Here is a 19,874-nt window from a genome sequence, read left to right on the forward strand (position 1 = left end):
CCAGTGAGTCGTAGCAACTTCCAGCCCATCTGACCATCACTGTCCATCTAAATGAGGGTCCTTCTTAATTAACTGAGAGACCCTAGAGGGTCTCTAGGGGCCCTGAAGTCTCCAGCAACCTAAAGGCCCACGATCGACCTCCATCTCTGCCAGCCCCTTCCCACCTCCCTCCTGCAGGCTTTGGAGAGATGCCCACCCGCACCCTCCCCGACTCCCATGACGGGGAAGCTGCTCAGAAACGAGCCCGAGGAGAGACGGCAGACATCCCATAGGAAGGCAAGCAGAGGGGCACAGAAAGACACGGAGCAAGTGTCTCTGAAATGAAATGCCCAGCTCTTTGGAAAGCCCACCAGGGATGGAGGAGGGACAGCTTCCATTAAGGCTCAGGGGAAAGCTCTCTTAGAGCCAAACTAAACCACTTTGGGGGACCAGATCATCAGACTCTTGCCAAGAACCAGGCCAGCTCATCACTTTAGCCCAAGATAGTACAAAGAACCAGAGTGTTCCAAAGAAGCAACCACCCTCTCCCCTCTCACAGCTCCCGCTGCCCCAGGGCGAGGTCCCAACCTCTAGTGAGAGGACTTGGCCCCAGGTGTGTTCTGTCCAGATTGGCTTCTTTCCACCCGCGCTCCCCCTCCAGCAAGGCCACCCTCCCAGCAGTACCTCAAAAGAGCCTTGTCTTCTCTGATCTCCACACCTGGAGGACGGGTCCCCACTGCGGCCTGAGTCCGTTCCCTTCCTGCACCTCCTCACTCTGTCAGTCAGAAGGCCAGTCCTGCCCACCTGCCCCCTCTGCTAGATGCCCTTCTGCTGCCCCCACACCACCACAAAAGGTACTGGCAGGCCTACTGTGCCAAGGGCCTCCCACAGTGCCCTGGATCCCTCAGGTGGGACTTACCACACTATAGTTAAGTGAAGCCTTTCTTTATGCCCCCCCCCATACACACACACCGTGGGCTCTGGAGGAATGTTCCAGATCACTGCTGCCTTCCCAGTGACCATCCTTGTTCCTACAGATGAAGGATTTAAGGAAGGAGTGCATAAACAGGAAAAGAGGTCCCCACTGTAAAACCTTCAGTGTCACACTGGGAACCGGGGCTCCCAGGTGACCTCATGCAGGTGACCTTGTACAACCTCAACAACATCTATCCCACAGAGTAGTTGAGACTCAGGATATTCTACTTGTCTCTACTGGTCAAGACCCTCCCCTCCAAGGCCTTTGTGACCTGCAGCCTCTTGCTACAGAATGACACAGTAGCTAAGGACAGGAACATTGGAGGACAAGTCCCTGAGCTAACACCCCTGCTGTACTAGCTACTACTGTGTGAGCCTGGCAAAGGCACTCAGCTTCTCTGTGCTTTGGCTTCCTAAAGGGGGTTCCATGGCAAGTGCTCAGTGGTGTTGGTTACCGTCATGCCTCTTGGATCCTTCTTGGACTAAGTGGTCCTTCCCCTCCTGCACGGGCTTTGGTGTTTTCAGTGTGTTGTGGTGTTTCTGAGGTGGTTTAGTCCCTGCAAGTGAAGATGACCTCATTGTGTCTGGGTTCCCTGTGGCTCCTCTGGCACAGAGAGATGGAGAACCAGGTGGTTAGACTGACTGGGCATCTAGGTGGTCCCTTTTTTTGGAAGGGCAGTCTCTTAGATGGCAGGGTGTGTATCACCCTGTTCCAAACTTGAGGGTAGGAGATGACTCTACTGTCCCCTGATCTACTCACTCTGGCAAACTGGCCAGACACAGAGAAAAGGGGGGCGTTCCTTCTACTCGAAAAGTTGTAAGCAAACATGGCGGTCACATCATAACATGTGACTGAGGGTCCAGAAAATACCTCCAGGTGTCTGCAGCAAAGCTATTTGAAGCCATTGGTCTCAGTAACTGCAAGTGCTGCTGTCCAAGTCAGCTCCCACCAAACTAATGTCCTCCCTCTGCCTCGTCCACCTCAGCACCACCTGGATGACTAATCATGCTTTTGCCCCGTTCACCCACAGCATTTTTAATTTATTCAGTTCTCACCACCTTCAGTGCTACCACCTGGTCCTGTGCACCAGTGCTCACCTCCAAGGCACCTCACTGGTCATGCTCCTTCCACTTCACCCCTGTCCAGTCCCTTTTCATCAGGACAATCAGAAAAAAATCATTTCAAAGCACAAATGTACTCTGTCTCTCCCTCCCTCCCTCCCCTTACCCCACCCCCTGACCCACCACACTCCATATGGCTTAAAACTCTTGAAGTCATCATGTTTTCAGAATCAACCAAAAGACAAATGCGGCCTTTGGGACCGCTATCGCTGACCTGGCAGCCTCTTCGGGGCCAACTCTGGCCTGTTCTCTGGGCTCCAGCCATGATTGCTGGCCTTTCATTAGCTGTTACGAAGGCCAAGTGCCTTTTCTGCCCGGGGCCAGTGTCCACAGTGTCCTCTGGCCCGGAACATTATCTTCTCATGTTCCCCCTGCACCCGGCCAAGTCCACAGTGCCTCTGAGTCCAAGTGTCACTTCCCCCACACCACCAACACATATTAGGTTTCCCCATTATTTTCTCATAGGATTCCTTTTTTTGGTCACAACGCTTAGCACATTTTGCAATTGCATGTTCATTATTTGTGTGTTTATTTGCTAACTATTGACTTCTACCAGGAATTAAGTTCCAATGGGTGGCACCACAGCAGGTTGGTATACCAGTTGTACCCAGTGCTAGGCCTTGTAGACTCCTGATCAATGTTGGCTTGGCTTTGTTTGCTGCTTTACTGAAATCCAATTCCAGACCAAGTTTTATCTGAATCTCGGTGAGAAGAAGAAATATATTTTCTTTTTCTCACCACCAAGAATCTCTGGTGATTTTCCTCTCCCCCACAACTTCGTATACCAAAAGAGAGGGATGAGATTTACATATGAAGCCATAACGGGCCTAATCCATTGCCCTACTCATCAAAAAGGCATGCAGTACTGCTAATCAAAGTTTCCACTTGGCATCAGCAGACCAAGGAGATAATACTCTTAATGTAATTACATCCAAATGCTAGGAGACGTGATATTTAAGTTTGCTTTACAAATGCGCTGCTCACCTAAGCTTTAAGATGTTGGAAGTAACTCCAGGGCATCTCCTTCATCCCTGCCTCCTGCCAGCCAGTCTTTGCTGGCATTTGCCACTTCCCCTGGCCCCACCACAATAGCCACGCTCATGGGGAAGGAAGAGCTTTCATTTCTCTGTCTGGACCCAGACATAACCTTCCTTGTGACTGAGCTATTTGAACTCCCACTCGTCCTAGAAACCAGGCTCAGACGTGCCCTGCACCAGGAAGCACTTCCTGACTTTACAACAGGTTGGGGCCCCCAAACTCTGGATTTCCACAGGACTCCGACCTTGCTAAGCGCGTGCCGGTTTCCTCGCTGACTCTTACTCCCCCGCCTCATTCCCTCACTCTTGACGTCTGCGAGTTCGGGCTTGACCCATAGCGGGTGCTTGACAGAAGTACATGGGAAGGAAAGAAAAGAAAGGAGGAATGCAAGAATGGAAAGAAGGAAGTAGGGAGGGAGGGAAAAGGCAGTTTGTGGCTTTGGTGTTAGGAAGAGAAATAGGAAATTCTGTGAGAGTCTCATGGCCTTGGTGGAGAGATGACACAAGTGAAAATCAATAGTGATTATAGTATATGATTAGGGCAGATGCCTGATAGCATTAATTAGGGCTGTAAGAGCCACAAAGAAGGTAAAGATAAAAAAAACTTCTGCAATAAAAAAAGAAAAAAGCCATGAGCTGAGCCCTGGGAAAAGCCATTTGCTAGGCAGTCTTCCTGCATCAACACGAATAGAAAGGAACGCTGTGCCCTCACCTTTGACAGCAATATCTCCCTCCAACACAATGTGCTTTGTGACGAGGTCTGTTTCCAGGACACTATTACCAAACTAAAGCAATCCAATGCCAAGGAGCTGCCCAGAGCTTCTGCAAACCTGAGTCTCCAAGCAGCTCTGCACAGCACATAACAAAAATTCATATTATCCAAAATTGATCTTTTGGCCTTGCTATCCTCAGATCCACCGGGGGAAGGCAAGACTGAAATGCCAAGGCCCATTTCTAACCTGCAGTGTCAATTTGGTGCTGACTGGGCGCCTGAGTTCTGAGTCGTGGACTGGCTCCCCCTCCATGGTCTCATTGTAGGTAGGTAGCTAGCTCTGCATGGACACTGGGGGACATCTGGCCCCATTTCACAGAGAGTGAACTAGAAGACTCAGGCAGGACGGCAGGCACTCGCAGGATCTAAGACTCTTGCTCTGCCTGATGAGCCATGCTGTGTGGGCATGGTCAAGGTCAGGGTAAGCTGTGCTTCAATCGAACTTACTTGAGATCAACAGTCACTTTGTCACCACCTTCCACATTGCTAAAAATTTTTTGAGCTCTTGCTTCACATCTTTGAATCACACATCAGCCATTTGTGGAAGGTTCCTTTTATCTCTCATCTTGTACCTTATGTAGTAGGAAACAAGGCTCAGAGAGTTGACAACATTCACCCAAACCAGATTTGAACCCAGACAGATTCTGCTCCATGGTCTGAGCTCATAGCTACCAGCTGCTGCTGTTGAAACCACCACTCTGCCACTTAAGTTTCTGTCTGGCCTTCTGACTTCCTGTTTCATGTAGGGTTCAGCATGCATGGGCCTTGCCTTCTTTCTGTTCAGGTAAATAAAATTTTATTGGAACATCACCGGGCTCGTTCATTTATGTGTCATTCATAGCTTTTTTGATACTACAGTGGGCAGAGTTAAATAGTTGGATCAGAGACCACAAGGCCTAAAAATCTACAAATATTTGTTACCTAACCCTTGAAGGAAATAGCTGCTGACTCCTGATAGAGTAGTTAAGACAGACACTGTGCTAAGAGCCTAATTGTCATTATCTTATTTTATGCATACTGCAATCCTGTGTGGTGTGTGTGTGTACGCACGCGTGTGCATGTGTGCATGCAGAGGGAATTCTGTTAATCCTGTCAATCCCATTTTGAAGATAACAAACCTGAGGCTCAAAGTATTGCAATACCTTGACCAAGGTTGCAATTAAGTAGACAACAGAGCTGGAATTCAGATCCCAGCAGGCAGGTGCCAGAGCCTGTGCTCCTGATCACCTGGCACTCCTGTCTGCTCTGGGCCCAGCACTGTGACGCTGAGAAGCTGTGGCCCTGACCAAGAAGAGCTCCCTGGGGCTGATGGCTGGGATGGAGGAGAGCTGGGGCAGGCCTGCAGAAGCCCAGTGCCAACTTGTCCAGGCACCCTTGGCTGACGCCAGTCTCAGAAGGTGCTGAAGCAGCTGGGGCAGCAGAGGAAAAGCCATAAGGAAAGGTCAGGCGCAGGGGCCACTGCTCCCTGTGTCGAGGGGAACTTCCTCCAAGTACTGACAACCTCTTGGCCACTTTATTCCTCGTTGTAAATAATCATTTTTAAAAGTGGCTTGGCTGCTCTAGGAGTCTGCTCCTGGACTCTGTAGGGCACGTTGCGCTCAGTTGGTCATCCACAGTCAGGTGAGGACAGCGCGTCCCTTCCCATGAGGGTCCTCTCCTGTTACAACCTGGGGAACCTGAGCATGACCTGGAGGGAGGAGCCATCTCTGTGCTCCCTGACAACACAGTGAGCTTCCTGAGTGGCCCGACAGTGGCCTTCTAGACAGGCACATGCATAGACAGGGAGCTCCCAACCACAGGGCAGGAGTGGTCTCCTCCAAGTCTGGGGAATTCCTGCTAGAACTCAAGTTGCATCTTTGAGGCACCTGGCCATGGGCTATGGTTCTGTCCTTGGAAAAGCCACAGGACAACCTGACTTCCCACTTGATGTTGCAGGGGAGGCTTCAGTGGACCACCATGTCTTTCCTGCCATCAATCTTCTCGGGGTTAAAAACCTCATATTCCATCAACCACTTTTACTGTGATTCCTTTTAAATCCCTTTAGAATTCTCAGAGTTGAGGCCTGAAATTTCAGATCTGCCAAAAAATTCAAAGTGAATGCTCTTTTGATTAAAGACCTCTTAGAGCTATGAAACCTTGTGACTCATGATAAAATAATACACATCCCAGAACTAAGTAGTGATAAGGATATGTTTTATGAAGTTTCCCTTTTCCCCTTGGTTTACTAGGAAGCTCATACCAAAGCTCATTTTTGGTGTTTCTCCACTCATCTAACTTCATGTTTTTATTTCCTATTTTAGTCATATACTCATCACTTTTGGTTTTATAGTTCCTGTGTTTTATCCATTTATACGTGATCAATGAATCCCCACACCCACGGTGTGTGGAGGCAGGAGAGGTACCATTAATACTTCTGCTTCACAGATGAGAGTTTTGAGTGGGGACTGGTGAAGGAACAGGCCTCTTTGTTGGTTCTCACACTTTCATGCTCAGAACGATGGTGCTGCCAATAGTAATGATAGCAGGAGCCAAAGTTTATTAAGTGATTCCTGCCTGACAGGCCTTTTCCTGAATGCTTTACAAGTGTGTCACCTCGTGTCAACCTTCTAAAGTGATATCGTTAGTTAGGTATTAGGCAGGGGAAATCGAAGCACAGAGGGGTGAGTAATTTAGCCTCCATCTAAGATGCAGAAAATGGCAGAGCTAGCCTTGATACCTAGGAGGTCTGGCCTCAGAAGGATGCTTCCTTGCACTGTGCCACACCCCCTAAGTTACCAGACCTCTCTGAACCACTCTGCATGGGACTTAGGGGATCTTTTTCCCCACATTTTTATTGGTGCATTATAGTTGGACATATTGATGGGATTTGCTGTTCCGTATTCATATATGCACACTCTATAATACAATTTGACCAGTATCCCTCCCCAGCATTTCCTCTGACCCCTTAGTCCCTTTCCTCTACAGATCTCCCGTTGATTTTTAGGAGGTCCACTCCCACCTTTGCTTTCCCTTTTCCTCTCTGGCTTCCACATATGAAATAAAACCTTCTGAGTTTGACTTATTTCACTTAACATGAAGGTCCCTAGTTGTATCCCTTTTCCTGCAAATGCCATAAATTTCCTTTACAACCGGATAAAACTCTATTGTGTATATACACGGCATTTTCTTTATCTGCTCATCTGTTGATAGACACCTAGGCTGGTTTCATAGTTCGGCGGTTGTGAATTCTGCTGCTCTAAACTTGGGTATGCATGTGTCATTGTAGTATAATGACTTTAATTTAGGATAAATGCCAAGGAGTGGTATAGCTGGATCATATGGTGGTTCCATTCCCTATCTTTTGAGGACCCTCCAGATTGATTTCCATAATGTTTGTGCTCATTTACAGTCCCACCGTCAGTGTGAAAGTGTTCCTTTTTCTCCACTTCCTCTCCTCTAGCATTTATTATTATTTGTGTTATTGGTGACTGCCATTCTGACTGGTGTGAGATGAAATCTCAGTGAAGTTTTGATTTGCAATTCCTCAATTGCTGATGATGTTGAATATATTTTCATGCATTATCTGGCCATTTGTATGTCTTCTTTTGAGAAATGTCTGCTTAACTCATCTACCCATTTATTAACTGGGTTATTTGACTTTTTGGTGTAAAGTCTTTGGAGCTCTTGATGTACTCTAGGTATTAATCCTCTGTCGGAAGACTAGCTGGCAAAGGCTTTCTCCCCTTCTGTGAGTCCTCTCTTCACATCCCTAATTGTTCCCTTTGCTGTGCAGAAGCCTTTATTAACTCTGGAGGGGATCTTGATATTTCAGATGAAGTGAGGCGTTCACAGCAATTCTGGACCCATAAGATCCTGGACCTCACTCTCAGGAATATCCAGATGAGCTCTGGGGAGCTGCTCACCACTGACCACCCAGCAGCAATGGTTTCTGGCTCCCTTGAGCTCTGTCCAGGTGCACTGGGCTCTCTTCTCAATGCCTGTGCACCTGGTGTGGTTGGGATCTGCATTGTCCCTCAAAGGCTCGTGTATTGAAGACTTGATCCCCAGTGCAGCAATGTCCAAAGGGGGGACTTTGGAGATGTGATTGGATCACGAGGGCTCTGACCTTGTCAATGGATTGATCCACTGAGAGATTTATAGTTGAATGGACTATTGGGAGGTAGTGGAAACTGCAGGAAGTGGAACCTGCAGGAAGTTGGAAGGAGTGGGTCCTTGGGGACTACAACTTGTCCCTGCTCCCGTCCTCTCTCCCTGCTTCCCAGCCAGGAGCTGAGCAGATCACCTCAGCCACATCTTCTTCCATGATGTTCTTCCCCACCTCAGGCCCCAAGCAATGTGGCCAGCCCACCGTCGACTGAAACCTCTGAAACCATGAGCCCAAATAAACCTTTCCTCCTTTTTTGCTTATCTACATCAGGTCTTTTGTCACCGCAATGAAAATCTAACTACCACAGCCCCTCTGCGGTCAGAGAGGCCACCCCAGTCATTGGCCCAACCGGGATCATGGAGAGCAGCCAAAGCCTGGCTTGAGATCGTGCCATTTGTACAAAGGTCCATGTCCAGGCAAGACAAGGGCAGGAGGAATCAGGAGACAATCTCTAGGCAACAAAATAGGCAAGCAGGAAGGAGGGAAGGAAGCCAGCAGCCCTGCTGGGAGATCCTCACTGTACCTGTTATGTGCCAGACACTGTGTTATATAAGCCAAATATCATTCTCATTTTCAAATGCGGAAATGGCTCAGATATGAGGTGACTCCTCCTAAGTCATCCAGCAGAATTCAGGGTAAACACATGAATAACTCTTGGTAAGAAAAAGCCTTAGCCAAGTAGTTATGAGTAGTTCATTTCAGGAGATGGAAATTCACCTCTGCTAGTGGGAGTCATGGTTACAACTGGGGTGCGGAGGGAGGGCAGACCCCACAGCGGGGCATGATGGGGCCCCAGGGGATCCTCAGGGACTATGACCCCACTCTCAAATAGAGAGGACAAATGGATGCCAGGGCAGAGGGGAAGACCCAGGTGAGTGCAGGCGGCCAGGAGTAAGGACAGCCTGGACCCAGGCGAGGTGTCCCTGGCTCAGGGCTTTTCTCCATCTCCTTTCCTGCAGGGTGAGGAGTGGGGCTGCGTGCAAGATGGGCTCCTGCAAGAATCCATGCCTGACTCTCTTGACTCACTTTCCTTTTTTTTTTTTTTAATAAAGCGGAAAGGAAGGGAAGGGGAAGGAGGAAAACAGAAGGAGGGTGTTTGTACCTGAGCTTCTGTAATTGTGTGATTTAACCCACACGGGACATCCTTGTTATTAGGCAAACACTGTGGGCCCGTCAAGTGAGATGCAATTAGAAGTGTCCTTGTAACCCTCCTATTTGCATAGGAGGCAGATGGGGCTTCACAACTAGCCCACTCAGAAAGTATGTCCCAAAATGGGACAGGGATTCTAGCAGTGGTCTGAGGTTCCTACAGGAGACTAGAAGGGAGGAAAAAGTCCACAAAGGCCAAGAGATGCTCTTGGTCCCTTAAGAGCACCACAGCACCAACACCGGGTGACACCCTTGCAGCACTGTCTCCTTAAACTTTCCTCTTTACACTTTGAACGTGGAGATTTTCCATAGTTCCCAACAAGGACTCTCGCATCTAGGGTGCTGTCCTATCTCTGTGACCTGACACCTAATACATACTTGTAACCCTGGAGAGTGGTAGTCACTGTTTGCTGAGCTCTCAGCTCCTGTGCAAATATGCTGGACACACCATTCAAGTGCCTCGGAATGAAGGGTGGGCTCTTTAACAGAGCCCGTGTGCTGCTGGCTGCCACAATTCTCCTTCATCTGCGATTAGATCAGGCCATAAACTTCCCCCCTTCCTTCCCCTTGTGAGAATTCTGCAGTGTGGGCAGGGATCCAGACGCGGGAAACCTTCACCGTGGCCGCTCGCCAAGGCTTTGCTGCACCGGGGCGGGTGGCACACTGCAGAGTTCAGGACCCAACACTGTCCCAGCCGGGTGTGTGTTGTGTGTCTCTGTCAGGGGTGGGGGTCCTGCCAAGCCCACACTGGGGGCCGGTTCTGCTGGCCCCCACCCCGGGATGGGTCCTTGGCTTCCTCCAGCCTCTGGGGAAGTTCCTTGATCTAATAAAGTTAACCTTTCTTTTGGTCCTGTCAGACCACATGTATCTGAGCCCAATCTTTCCCTTCTTCCTTAGTTTCCTCATCTGCAAGATGATGGGAGACAGGAAGGAGCTAGAAAATTAAAAAAAAAAAAAAAAAAAGCAAGGGGTCCCTGGAGTCATTCTTGGTTCTAGTCTGAGTACTAATATTCTAACCAGCCAAAGTTGTCCGACTCCCAAGGTAGGAGCCGGGGTCCCTTCACAACAGGAAGACATTTCCAGCTGCTTCATAATAGCTTTAGACAATCTGCAGTTGGATGCGATCACCGAGCACAAACTTGGACTACTAAAGAGGGAAAGAGCTCCCAGGTGCCACAGAACCCAGTGAGGTGGCACTGAGATGGAGAAGGAGCTTCCTGACTTCTCCCACTGTCACTGGACCCCCTCCCTGACTTGGAAACAGGAAGTGTTCACACCTCAGCCCAGGAGCAGCCTGTGGCGCCTGCCAACCCTGTGGATGAATGTGTTCACAGCAATTTCAGTCCCTGGCTGTCCAGCTTCTTGTCATGCCTGGGCTTGAGCTTTATGAAGAAGGGGACTGAGGCACAGTGGCTCAGCTCTGCCCTCCCCTTCTCACCTGACAGTAATTCCTCCAGTGCTCAGTCCAAATGGCTCTAGATTCTTCTATCTGTCTGAGCAAGAAGCTCCCCCAGTGCATGGTCCAGAAAGCATCTATCAAATGTTTTCAAGTCATAGTAGTACAGCCTAAAAAAAGGATAAGAAAATGTTCCCAGTGATATAGTGAAATATAAATGCCTTTAGAAATCCCAGGAAAGTCTCAGCGAAGAATTAAAAATGCTGAGAAATCTTGAGGTGATATTAAACCGCTGCTCTTTTCATCTGTGAGGAGAAGCTGGACCGAGTGCCTGGCAGGTGCGTGCAGGGGTGGTCAGGCTTTTCCCCCAGAGAAAGCAAGCTGAAGGTGACCTCTGGAAGTCCAGCAGGAGCATCAGTGCCTCTCACAGGGACGTGTGCATGCCAGGGCATAGTCTCTGGGGACAGATGCCCGAGGTGCACCAGAAAGGAAATTTGAAGAAATGCTGAGATCCCGGTCTTGACAAAGAACAGCCAAAGGATTGAATCACTGCTGCAAAAATACTTAACTAAAGAAGAGGAGAAGGGGCAGGGGCTGGGAAGGGAGAGAGGGGGAGGAGGCGAGGAGGAAGCAGGGGAACAGGGGAGAGAAAAGGTAGAGGCAAGCGAGGGAACAGAGAGCTGGGGAGGAGCCATGAGAAGGAAACAGGAGGAGAGAGGACCGGGAGGGGGAGACCAACTGGATTTGTAGCATTTGATGTCTTAAGCTGAGCCGTGGCTTTGCCCTGCTCATTGCATTCTCTGGACTGTCCTCTGCAGTCCTGCGTGCCTGAAGCATTTATTTATTTTTTGTTTAAAAATGAAAGAGGAAGGAGAAGAAAGAAAAGGGAAAGATAAGAGGAAGAGGGAGAAGAGAACCATGTCCATCCTGGGTTTTTTGACGAATGCACTCGGTGGGCACAGTGGTGGGAGAAACAGCCCTGCAGAGCTGACCTGCCCCCTGCTCCCCGCCCTCCCCCAGGTCTGTTTCCATGAGTCCCTTGAACCTAGGCCAGAGGGAGACTGTGTCTCTTCCACTGTCCTCCCTGCTGTGCTGGAGATCTGAAGGCCCTAGACTTGGTGTCCAGCTGCACTTCTGCCTTCGACTCCGCCTGCCATTCAGATGGCTCAACCAGCATTCCTGTAGCTCCTGCTCTGAGCCAGGAACCATCTGGGGCCCAGGATTCAGACCTGTAACCCTGATCCTCTAGAGGCATTAATAGGGGGAGGAGGCTCTCAGAGCCTCAGTCTCTCCATCTGTAAAATGAAGGGGTTGTCTTGGTAGGCTTTCGCCTGAGTGTACATGGAGACTACAGGGGGAGGCTCAGTGGCTGGGGGCACTAAGCTTCCACACTTTGCCAGAACAGCTCCTCTTGATTCTGTTGCAGGGATTGGAATTCTTGGATTTGGAAAGATGATTCCATTTTAAAAGGAAATTTGGAAATCACTGAATGAGATACTCCCGGAGGCCTAAAGTTTTAAAAGTTCTCGGGTGTATTTCTAAGGTTCAGTGATTCCTTGAAGCCTCTAACCCTAAGAATTCATTCACTCATTCACTCAACAAATACACAAAGAGGCTCGTCAATGAACGGGGCAAATACAGATGACAAATACACAAGCCAATCATCCATAGCGCTCCTTCACAGATGGACACAGAAGGTGGAGAGGGCTGCAGAGGGTCTTCAGGAGATGACCACCTCAGAGCTGAGGCTTTGTGGTGACAGAGTCAGCCATGGAAGAGTGTCAGGGAGGAGTGCACAAGAAAGAGGAATGAGACACAAAGGCCAGGTGGTGGGAGTGACCTGGCCTACCTGGGGCCAGGGGACCCAGGTCAGAGAATCACAAGGGAATGAGATGAGTAGGATCAAGAGGGTGGCAGAGGCCAGATGACAGGAGGACTCCAAGACCATGGAAGGAGTTTGAATGTGAATTTAAATGTAGCAGGACACCTCTGCAGGTTGCAAAGAGGGGCCCAACATGGGAAACTTTATAAAGACTTCTCCGATTGCTGTGTGGAGGGTGGAAAGGAAGGACAGGAATAGCAAGCGCTCTCACAGTGGCACAAACAAGAGATGGAGATGAAAACACACAGAGCAGAAATTGTTTGAAAAGGTCAACTGTGGCACATAGAAAAACGAGAAAAAGATTTCATTATCAGTATATAGCCAACATCCTTCCAGACTCCTGACACACAGGTATGGATCTCAGCCTCACCTTTTAGTGCCTCATTCTGTCCTCAAGTACACCCACACTTTGCTTCCCCACTCAGTGATTCCAGAAAGCCAATTCCCTCTGTCTTCTTGACCATTTAAAAGAAAATGTGGATTTGGATACACCCAAAATCTATATCAGCCCCCCTTTCCTTATTGCAAAAGCTACTGGGGCAATTTTCAAATTGAAAAAACAAAATGAAAACTTGGACCACAGCATTAACCCTTTGATTTTAGATGGTTATGCAGGGACGCTTGCCAACAGATTTGACCAAGCAATTAACTGAGCACCATCGAAGGGAATGGAAACTTTGAATGGCAAGACCCAGGGCAAGTGATCAATAGTTATTCTGAAGTACTCCCACATCCTCAGCACAGCCTACACACCACTTGAAAGAATGAAAAGGAGTCTCTTGTGGTGTCCCTATCCTATAAGAATGCACCCTCCTGCTAGGGACAAGCAACCACAAGAGCCCAGAGGCTGGTAGCTGGGGGCTGGGTTCAGGTTTCACCCTGGGAGTTAGGACACCTCTTCTAGCCCTTCTGAGTCTGATTTCTTTTGTGTAAAATATGGACAATGCTTTCCAACCTTCCTAGTGTGGATTACATGGGATTTGAACAGCCCTTGTAAGTTGTGCAGTGTGGTATAAATACTAAAGGTCATTGTTACTGACTCCAAGTCAGAAGGAGGGAGTGGGCACCATGTCAGTAAACAGAGGCGCCTCCGGACAGCAAGTCCCTAATGAAGAGCCTTCAGCCCCAACACCACCCAGGGGCTGCTGATGCTCAGGCAAGGGTTGATGCCAAGGCCCCAGGCAATTCCACTCAGCTGCCTGTTCTATAAGTAAATTTGTATCAGATATAATCACAGCCACTAGTTTATATGCTGGCTAGGACTTCTTTTATGCCACAACAGCAGAGCTGAATGGCTGCAACTGAGAATGTGTGGCTAGCAAAGTTGGAAACACTTTACTATCTGTCCCTTGCAGAAAAATTTACTGGCATTTACTGGCTCCTGGTCTAGAGAAGAGAGTCTAACCCCCTGTTAACATGAAAAGCACCCTGATATTTAAAGCAGGATTTGGATGCATGAAATGAATTAGAAACCTTCCTCCATCTGGGTGCTGTGATCCCAGTGATTCAGGAGGCTGAGGCAGGAGGATCATAAGTTGAAGGCCAACCTCAGCAACTTAGTGAGATCCTGTCTCAAAATAAAAAATAAAAAGGGCTGGGGATGCACTTAGTGGTATAAATAGTAAGGGTCACTATAGAACACCCATGGGTTTAATCCTCAGCCCTGAAAAAAAAAAAAAAAAAGAAGAAGAAGAAGAAAGAAAATAAATCATCCTGCAATCCCCAACCCTGGACCAAAATCTGCAGCACTTCCCAGAGGTCCATTGCATAGCGGGTTGGCATCACAAGGCCCTTTCTTAATGCTCCAATACAGATCCAGTTTTATTTCTCTTCAGAATGTTTATTACAGTGCGCACATCATAACAGTCTCTCGATTAAGTTTCACCAAATTAAATCTGAGCCATAAATCGAGGAAGCATAACACACCAAAGGACAGACGTAGTTCATTTGTCCCAGACCCAATGGCAATATATCATGGAAAGGCAAAGAAAGTTGGAAGTGAATTAATTCACTCTTAATTAATCAGTTATGCAAATATTTGTTCCATGCCATCTATAAATATACTTTCCGCTGCTGAGTGCAATGCTGCATACCTGCAGCCCCAGCTATTCAGGAGGCTGAGGCGGGAGGACACCTTGAACTCAGGAGTTCAGACGAGATCGGGCACGTTCAGGGTGGTATGGCCGTAGACTGAACTCAGGAGTTCAAGGCCAGCGTGGGCAGCATAGTGAAAACCTGCCTCTGAAAATAAATCAATTAAAAATAAATAAATAAAGCTACTTTATGCCATAGAAGTTAAGCAAGATTAGATGACATGGGATTATATTCATTGATTCTCCAAGAATTCACTCTCGCTTTGCTCTGCCAAGCTGGGAGCGAGGATTGGGGTTCAGAGCAAACTGTCACCACATCCTGTTTTCAGGGGTGATGGTCTAATGAAAGAGGTGGGGAGTCAGCCTATGATCACAAAGAGGCAAGGGCAGTGCCCAAATACCCAGGGTGCGGGGGTGGCAGGGAGATGGGCAGGATTCCTGGCACACGATTCTCTCCCACAAACGGCCCTGCAGTTCCCTCTCCCGAGGGAAAGTGGAAGGACCAAGAAGCCCCTTGGAGTCCCCTCATGGCCTCCAGTGGATTCCATCTGGTGAGTCAACACGGTTGTGCTGAGCATTTCAGGTGACCCCGTGCAGTCCTCATAGCGGCTCTGTGTGGCTCTACAAAGGCCACGTCACTTGTTCAACAGTCAAAAGTGGGAGAGTCTAGTCCAGGTCATCAATTGCAGCCTTTCCCTGATGCTCTCCCTGCAGTGCCAACATAAACCCAAGGAGAGACCTGGGTGCCCACTTGGGAGAAGGCCTACAGTTTGCCACCAACGGAGAGAGTGCTTGGTTTTTCTGTATCTGTCAAATGGACCCTGGTTGCACCAGGACCCTCAGACGTGGGCCAAGGGCACAGTGGGAACATAAACACGTGGTTTGTGCTCAGTGAGTCAGTAATCGAAAGAGGACAGAGCCAAGATTGTAAGAGGAGCACCTGCTGAACCACAAGGTGCCGCTGGTTGCCGTGAGGGCTCAGGGGAGCGATTCTGGACTCCAGCCAGGCTATCAATTAAGCCCTAACCACCAAGGCCCGGGGAACTCCCTATCAATTAATTGAGAGCTGGGAGCAGACTCAAGGGCCTCCACACGGTTACTCCTCCCAGCAGATACACTCCTCAGGACGAGTCTACTCCACGGTCATGGTGGGCGTTGTGGGAGGAAGAGTTGGGACATAAATACATGGTTGATTTAAAATGAAAATCACATGTTTCCTAAAGTTTCCAGGCTCTGTCCAGGACACAAGAGCTTCCACATTAGCTTGGTTATTCATATTTTCCTTTTTAATTATTCACTCAGTACCTATACCAAATGTGGTATGAATCCAACAAATGTGAAAAAAAATCCAATCTTCAATAAGCTCCATAATAAAAACAATGATATACATTATCACTTCCACTTTATTGTCAGTGATGGGAAAAAAAAAAAACATCTTAAACTAACCACAGTGACAGACACCCTTGGAGAGGCCTTCCTTAGCAGAACTTTCTGGAGGCAAAAGTGGTAAAGGGGTTTTATCAACAAAATGTAAAATGTGTGGCTACTCTGTCTCACTAATTCTTCTTCCAAGAATTTATTCCCAAGAGATTATTAGACAACTGCTCCAAGGTTCATGTACAAAAAAAAAAAATGTTAATTACAGCAGCATTAGCAATATCAAATATTGAGAAAAAAGTTACTATCCACAGAAGGACATAAGTAGACCACGGTAGATAGCCGAGTCCTGATAGCCTGGGAAAGGAAGGCAGAAGCCTATGAGCCACCTGGGAACTTCCTCTGGCCTGGTCAGTGGAGATGAGGCTTTCTGTCCACAAACCTGGCTATGCACATCCTACCCATGTGAGCCCTGAGCACAGCACGGAGACGCCAAGAATGAGCTGTACCGAGTTGTGGGTGCCTGGTGGCTCTTTTTTGGTGATGAGGTTCCTTCTTTTTTCCTTTCCTTTGTTTATCTACATTGTTTGGATTTTATAATGACCATATTGAATCTATAAACAGAAAGCTGACTATTTTTAAAGATCAAAAGAAAACATCTAAAGGCTACACAAATCTGCTGGAGAAGAGACAGGGCTGAAACAGAACCAGGGCGGCTTCCAGAAGGGGAATGTGGAGGAGGCTGATCCTGAGGCCAGCCTTGCACCAAACCATCAGCCCTTCCAGGCCTGAAGAAGGCAGGAAGGCCCAGGAGCCGGTCCTGGGATTTCAATGTTAGTTCTGTCATTTGCCAGGAGAGCAACTTGGGACAAATTGCTCTCCTTCTGCACCTCAGTGTCCTTGTTTGTCAAACGGGGGACTGACAGTACCTCCTCTAAGAGTGTTACAAAGACCAGGGAGGAGAGGAAATGGAAAAACACTTCTGCTGATGCACGTGCTCAGTGCTCACCAGACGCCAGAGCTATGACAACCAGCTTCAGACCATCATAGCTCGTGAGAGTTGACGTTGTTCCTGATACAACACTAAAGAGCAGGTGAAGAGTCAGTGGAAAATAACTTGGTCCAAAATCGGCAAAAGCAGACACACAAAGATCTAGGTTGTGCAGTTCGAGGGTGAAGGGCACAAGATGGAGGGTTTTAGGCACGTGACACTCTCCCAAACCTCAGTCTCTCACTCTGCAAAATGGGGATCATAGTTATTTTGAAGATCAAATGCCAAAGCCAACACAACGCTTGGCAGCAGGACATTTTCCATGAATAGTTGCTAGTACTAATTTGAAGAATAACCATTTGGCTATTGGATAAAGTAATGAGCTCCATGTCCCTGGAGGTGTCCAAGAGGACACAAGGCAGACTTGGTCATGGAATGAGGAAGTAGAATCTGGATTCTTCTAGACCTAAAATTCCTTATGCAAAGTCGCTGAAACACAGAACCTCGATTTAAAGTCCGGTTGCCTGGGACTGCTGTGCAGAATGACTGGGGAATCCGGGCCAGCAGGCTTGTCTCCCTAGAGTTAAGTGAAAACACAGTTCTCCAGGTCAGCCCTGCTTTGCAGACAGGTGAGTGTGACCTGAGCTCACTCCTTCTGTCTTAAGAGTGGCTCTACCTTCTGGAAAAGCTGCAGATGGGGCCATCCACAGTCGGGCTGCGGAGCCCGTGAAGCTTGTCGAGACCTGATGGTCCCCTCCCCAGACACACACTCACACATTCGCTGGCACTCGCCAGGAGAAACCTGGCTGCCAAACAGTAAGGCCAGCAAGGATGAGAAACACGCTGATCGCTGTGTGGACCCAGCTTTGCATGCACTGACCCAACGAGCCTGGGTCATGCTACGACTCCTCTGTCAGGGAAACCCAAACTCCAGTGGGCTGTTTGATCACTCATTTTCTCTCCAAGCCCTGTGGTCAACCAGGAAGGCTTGGGACTCATGCAGATCCCTCCAACCTACAGCAAGCCTTCTGGTTGGCTTTGCTCTGACGAGGCCAGGGGACAGTCTCTTATCTCTCAAGTCTGCCGGGGGCTTTAAAAACCATTCTCAAATCACTGTCCACCTGTCCACGTACCAGGCAGATGTGAAGGGAGCAGAATCAAACTTCCTGGTTAAGAACACAGACTTGGGAATGGGAGACACCTGGGTTCAAATCCTGGCTCCTCCACTCCTCAGTTACCTCATCAGTCCCAGGGAGATAATGACACCTTATAGGTTTTTATTTGAGGATTCAATGAGATAATGCAACACTGAAAAGGCACTTTGGGGAGCAGGGATTAAGAGCACAGGCTCTGGAGTCAGACTGTGGAGGTTCAGATCCTGATTCTGTCACTAGCTGTGTATCTTTAGGCCTGTCACTTAACCTTTCTGAACTGCAAGTAATGAGAGCAAGTAAAATGGTTTCAGTGACAGTGTCCATCTCTACAGGGGAGTTAGGTGACAAACGAGTGGGTTAAAGCTTGGAAAGTGCTTAGGACAGCGCCTGTCACAATAGTGAGTGCTCAGTAAATGTGAGTTGTTATGATTAATGTGTGGAAAGCCCTCAGCATGGTAAAAATAAATGCTCAATAAATGGTGGCCGTTATTGTTACAAGGTACAAGTTCCTCAGAGAATTTCATGCATAGTTATCTCCTGGAAGGCAGTAAAAGTGAAGCTGTTAGGGGGTAAATCTTGTCCTTAGGAAGAGGCTGCAGTCACTGCAAAGAGACACCAGGGTCCTCTCGTCCCTGTAGGACACCCCAGTTCCTCCATCCCTCCCACGCCCTGGCTCTCCTTGGCTTCCAGAGCTCATTCAGCCATCAGCTCCCCTGGTCCATGCCCAGTGAGCAGCCACAGGAGCAGGTGGGAGGCTGGGCATACCTACACCGTGCACAGGGTGGCCCCAGCCCCGTCCTCCGAGGGTGCACAGGGTAGAGGGTCAACACACACTGAATAAATAAGTCCCCAGATGATTATTTAATGACAGCTGCAATTTCTACCATTAAAGGATGTGATGAGAATGTCAAATGGGAGCCCTGAGTGGACTAGCACTGGTGTGGATGAGGAGAGAGTCACTGTAAAAGCTCCTTCCGGAATGACATTTAAAGTGGGTCTTTGCTGATGAAGAGGAGCAGGCTGATAACTGGGAGTGCAGGAAGTGCAGGATCCAGGCAGATGAGTGCTTTGTCCCAAGGCCCTGCACCCACAAGGCACCTGGCTCTCTAGGAGCACAGAGAAGAACAGTGCAGAGGGACCTTTCCTACACCCTCTCACTCAAAACTACTCAGTCAGGGGTCAGTCGGGTGACGTCCTCTCCTCCCTTTCAGGTGCTCCCTAGCTGCTCGCAAAGACTGCCGAGTCTCGGCTGCTGGCCCCACAGACCAAGTGAAGGCTGTTCCTGGCCTAACGTCCCGAGGCGCAGACGTGGCTGACTCGGCCCACATGTGAACCTCAGCTAAGACATCACGACAGGGGACTCCATCTCCCTGAACGCCCTCTGTTGCCTCCATCCTACTAGGTTTTGTGAGGCTGTTTAGGAAAACAAATGAAGAATGTGGAAACAGCATGAAAGGAAATAATGGCCCCAAAGGAGGACTCTGTGATTGACATCAGTGCAGACACCCCCTCAGGAGCATCATGTGTCACCAAAGCAGCAACTTCCCCGGTCACTTATTTATCCAGCTATTTACATGCTATGGCAAGAAGATGTGTCTGAGCTTTCCCTAGTTTGACACTGAAACTCGCTGCTCTGGAAAGGAACCCATATGTTCTGGATGTAGCAGGTGTTTGGGGGGCTCTCTCTTTGGGAGTGTGCTGCAATCCCCCAAATGGTACTTTGGTGGTCTTTTTCTTCAAGACGGCCAGCTTCTCCCAGGATCAGAACAGCGCTCCTGACCTACCCTGGTGAGCAGCCCC

At 48.7% G+C, this 19,874-nt stretch overlaps 1 protein-coding gene across 1 annotated transcript in view; it reads right to left on the minus strand.

Moving 5' to 3' along the window:
- Nucleotides 1–19,874, minus strand: part of DOCK2 (dedicator of cytokinesis 2) — a 400,926-nt gene that overhangs the window by 174,581 nt on the left and 206,471 nt on the right. The gene's annotated exons all lie outside the window — the stretch shown is intronic.

This window comes from Spermophilus citellus, assembly GCF_964194105.1.
Source record: "Spermophilus citellus genome assembly, chromosome: 1".
NCBI lineage: Eukaryota > Metazoa > Chordata > Mammalia > Rodentia > Sciuridae > Spermophilus > Spermophilus citellus.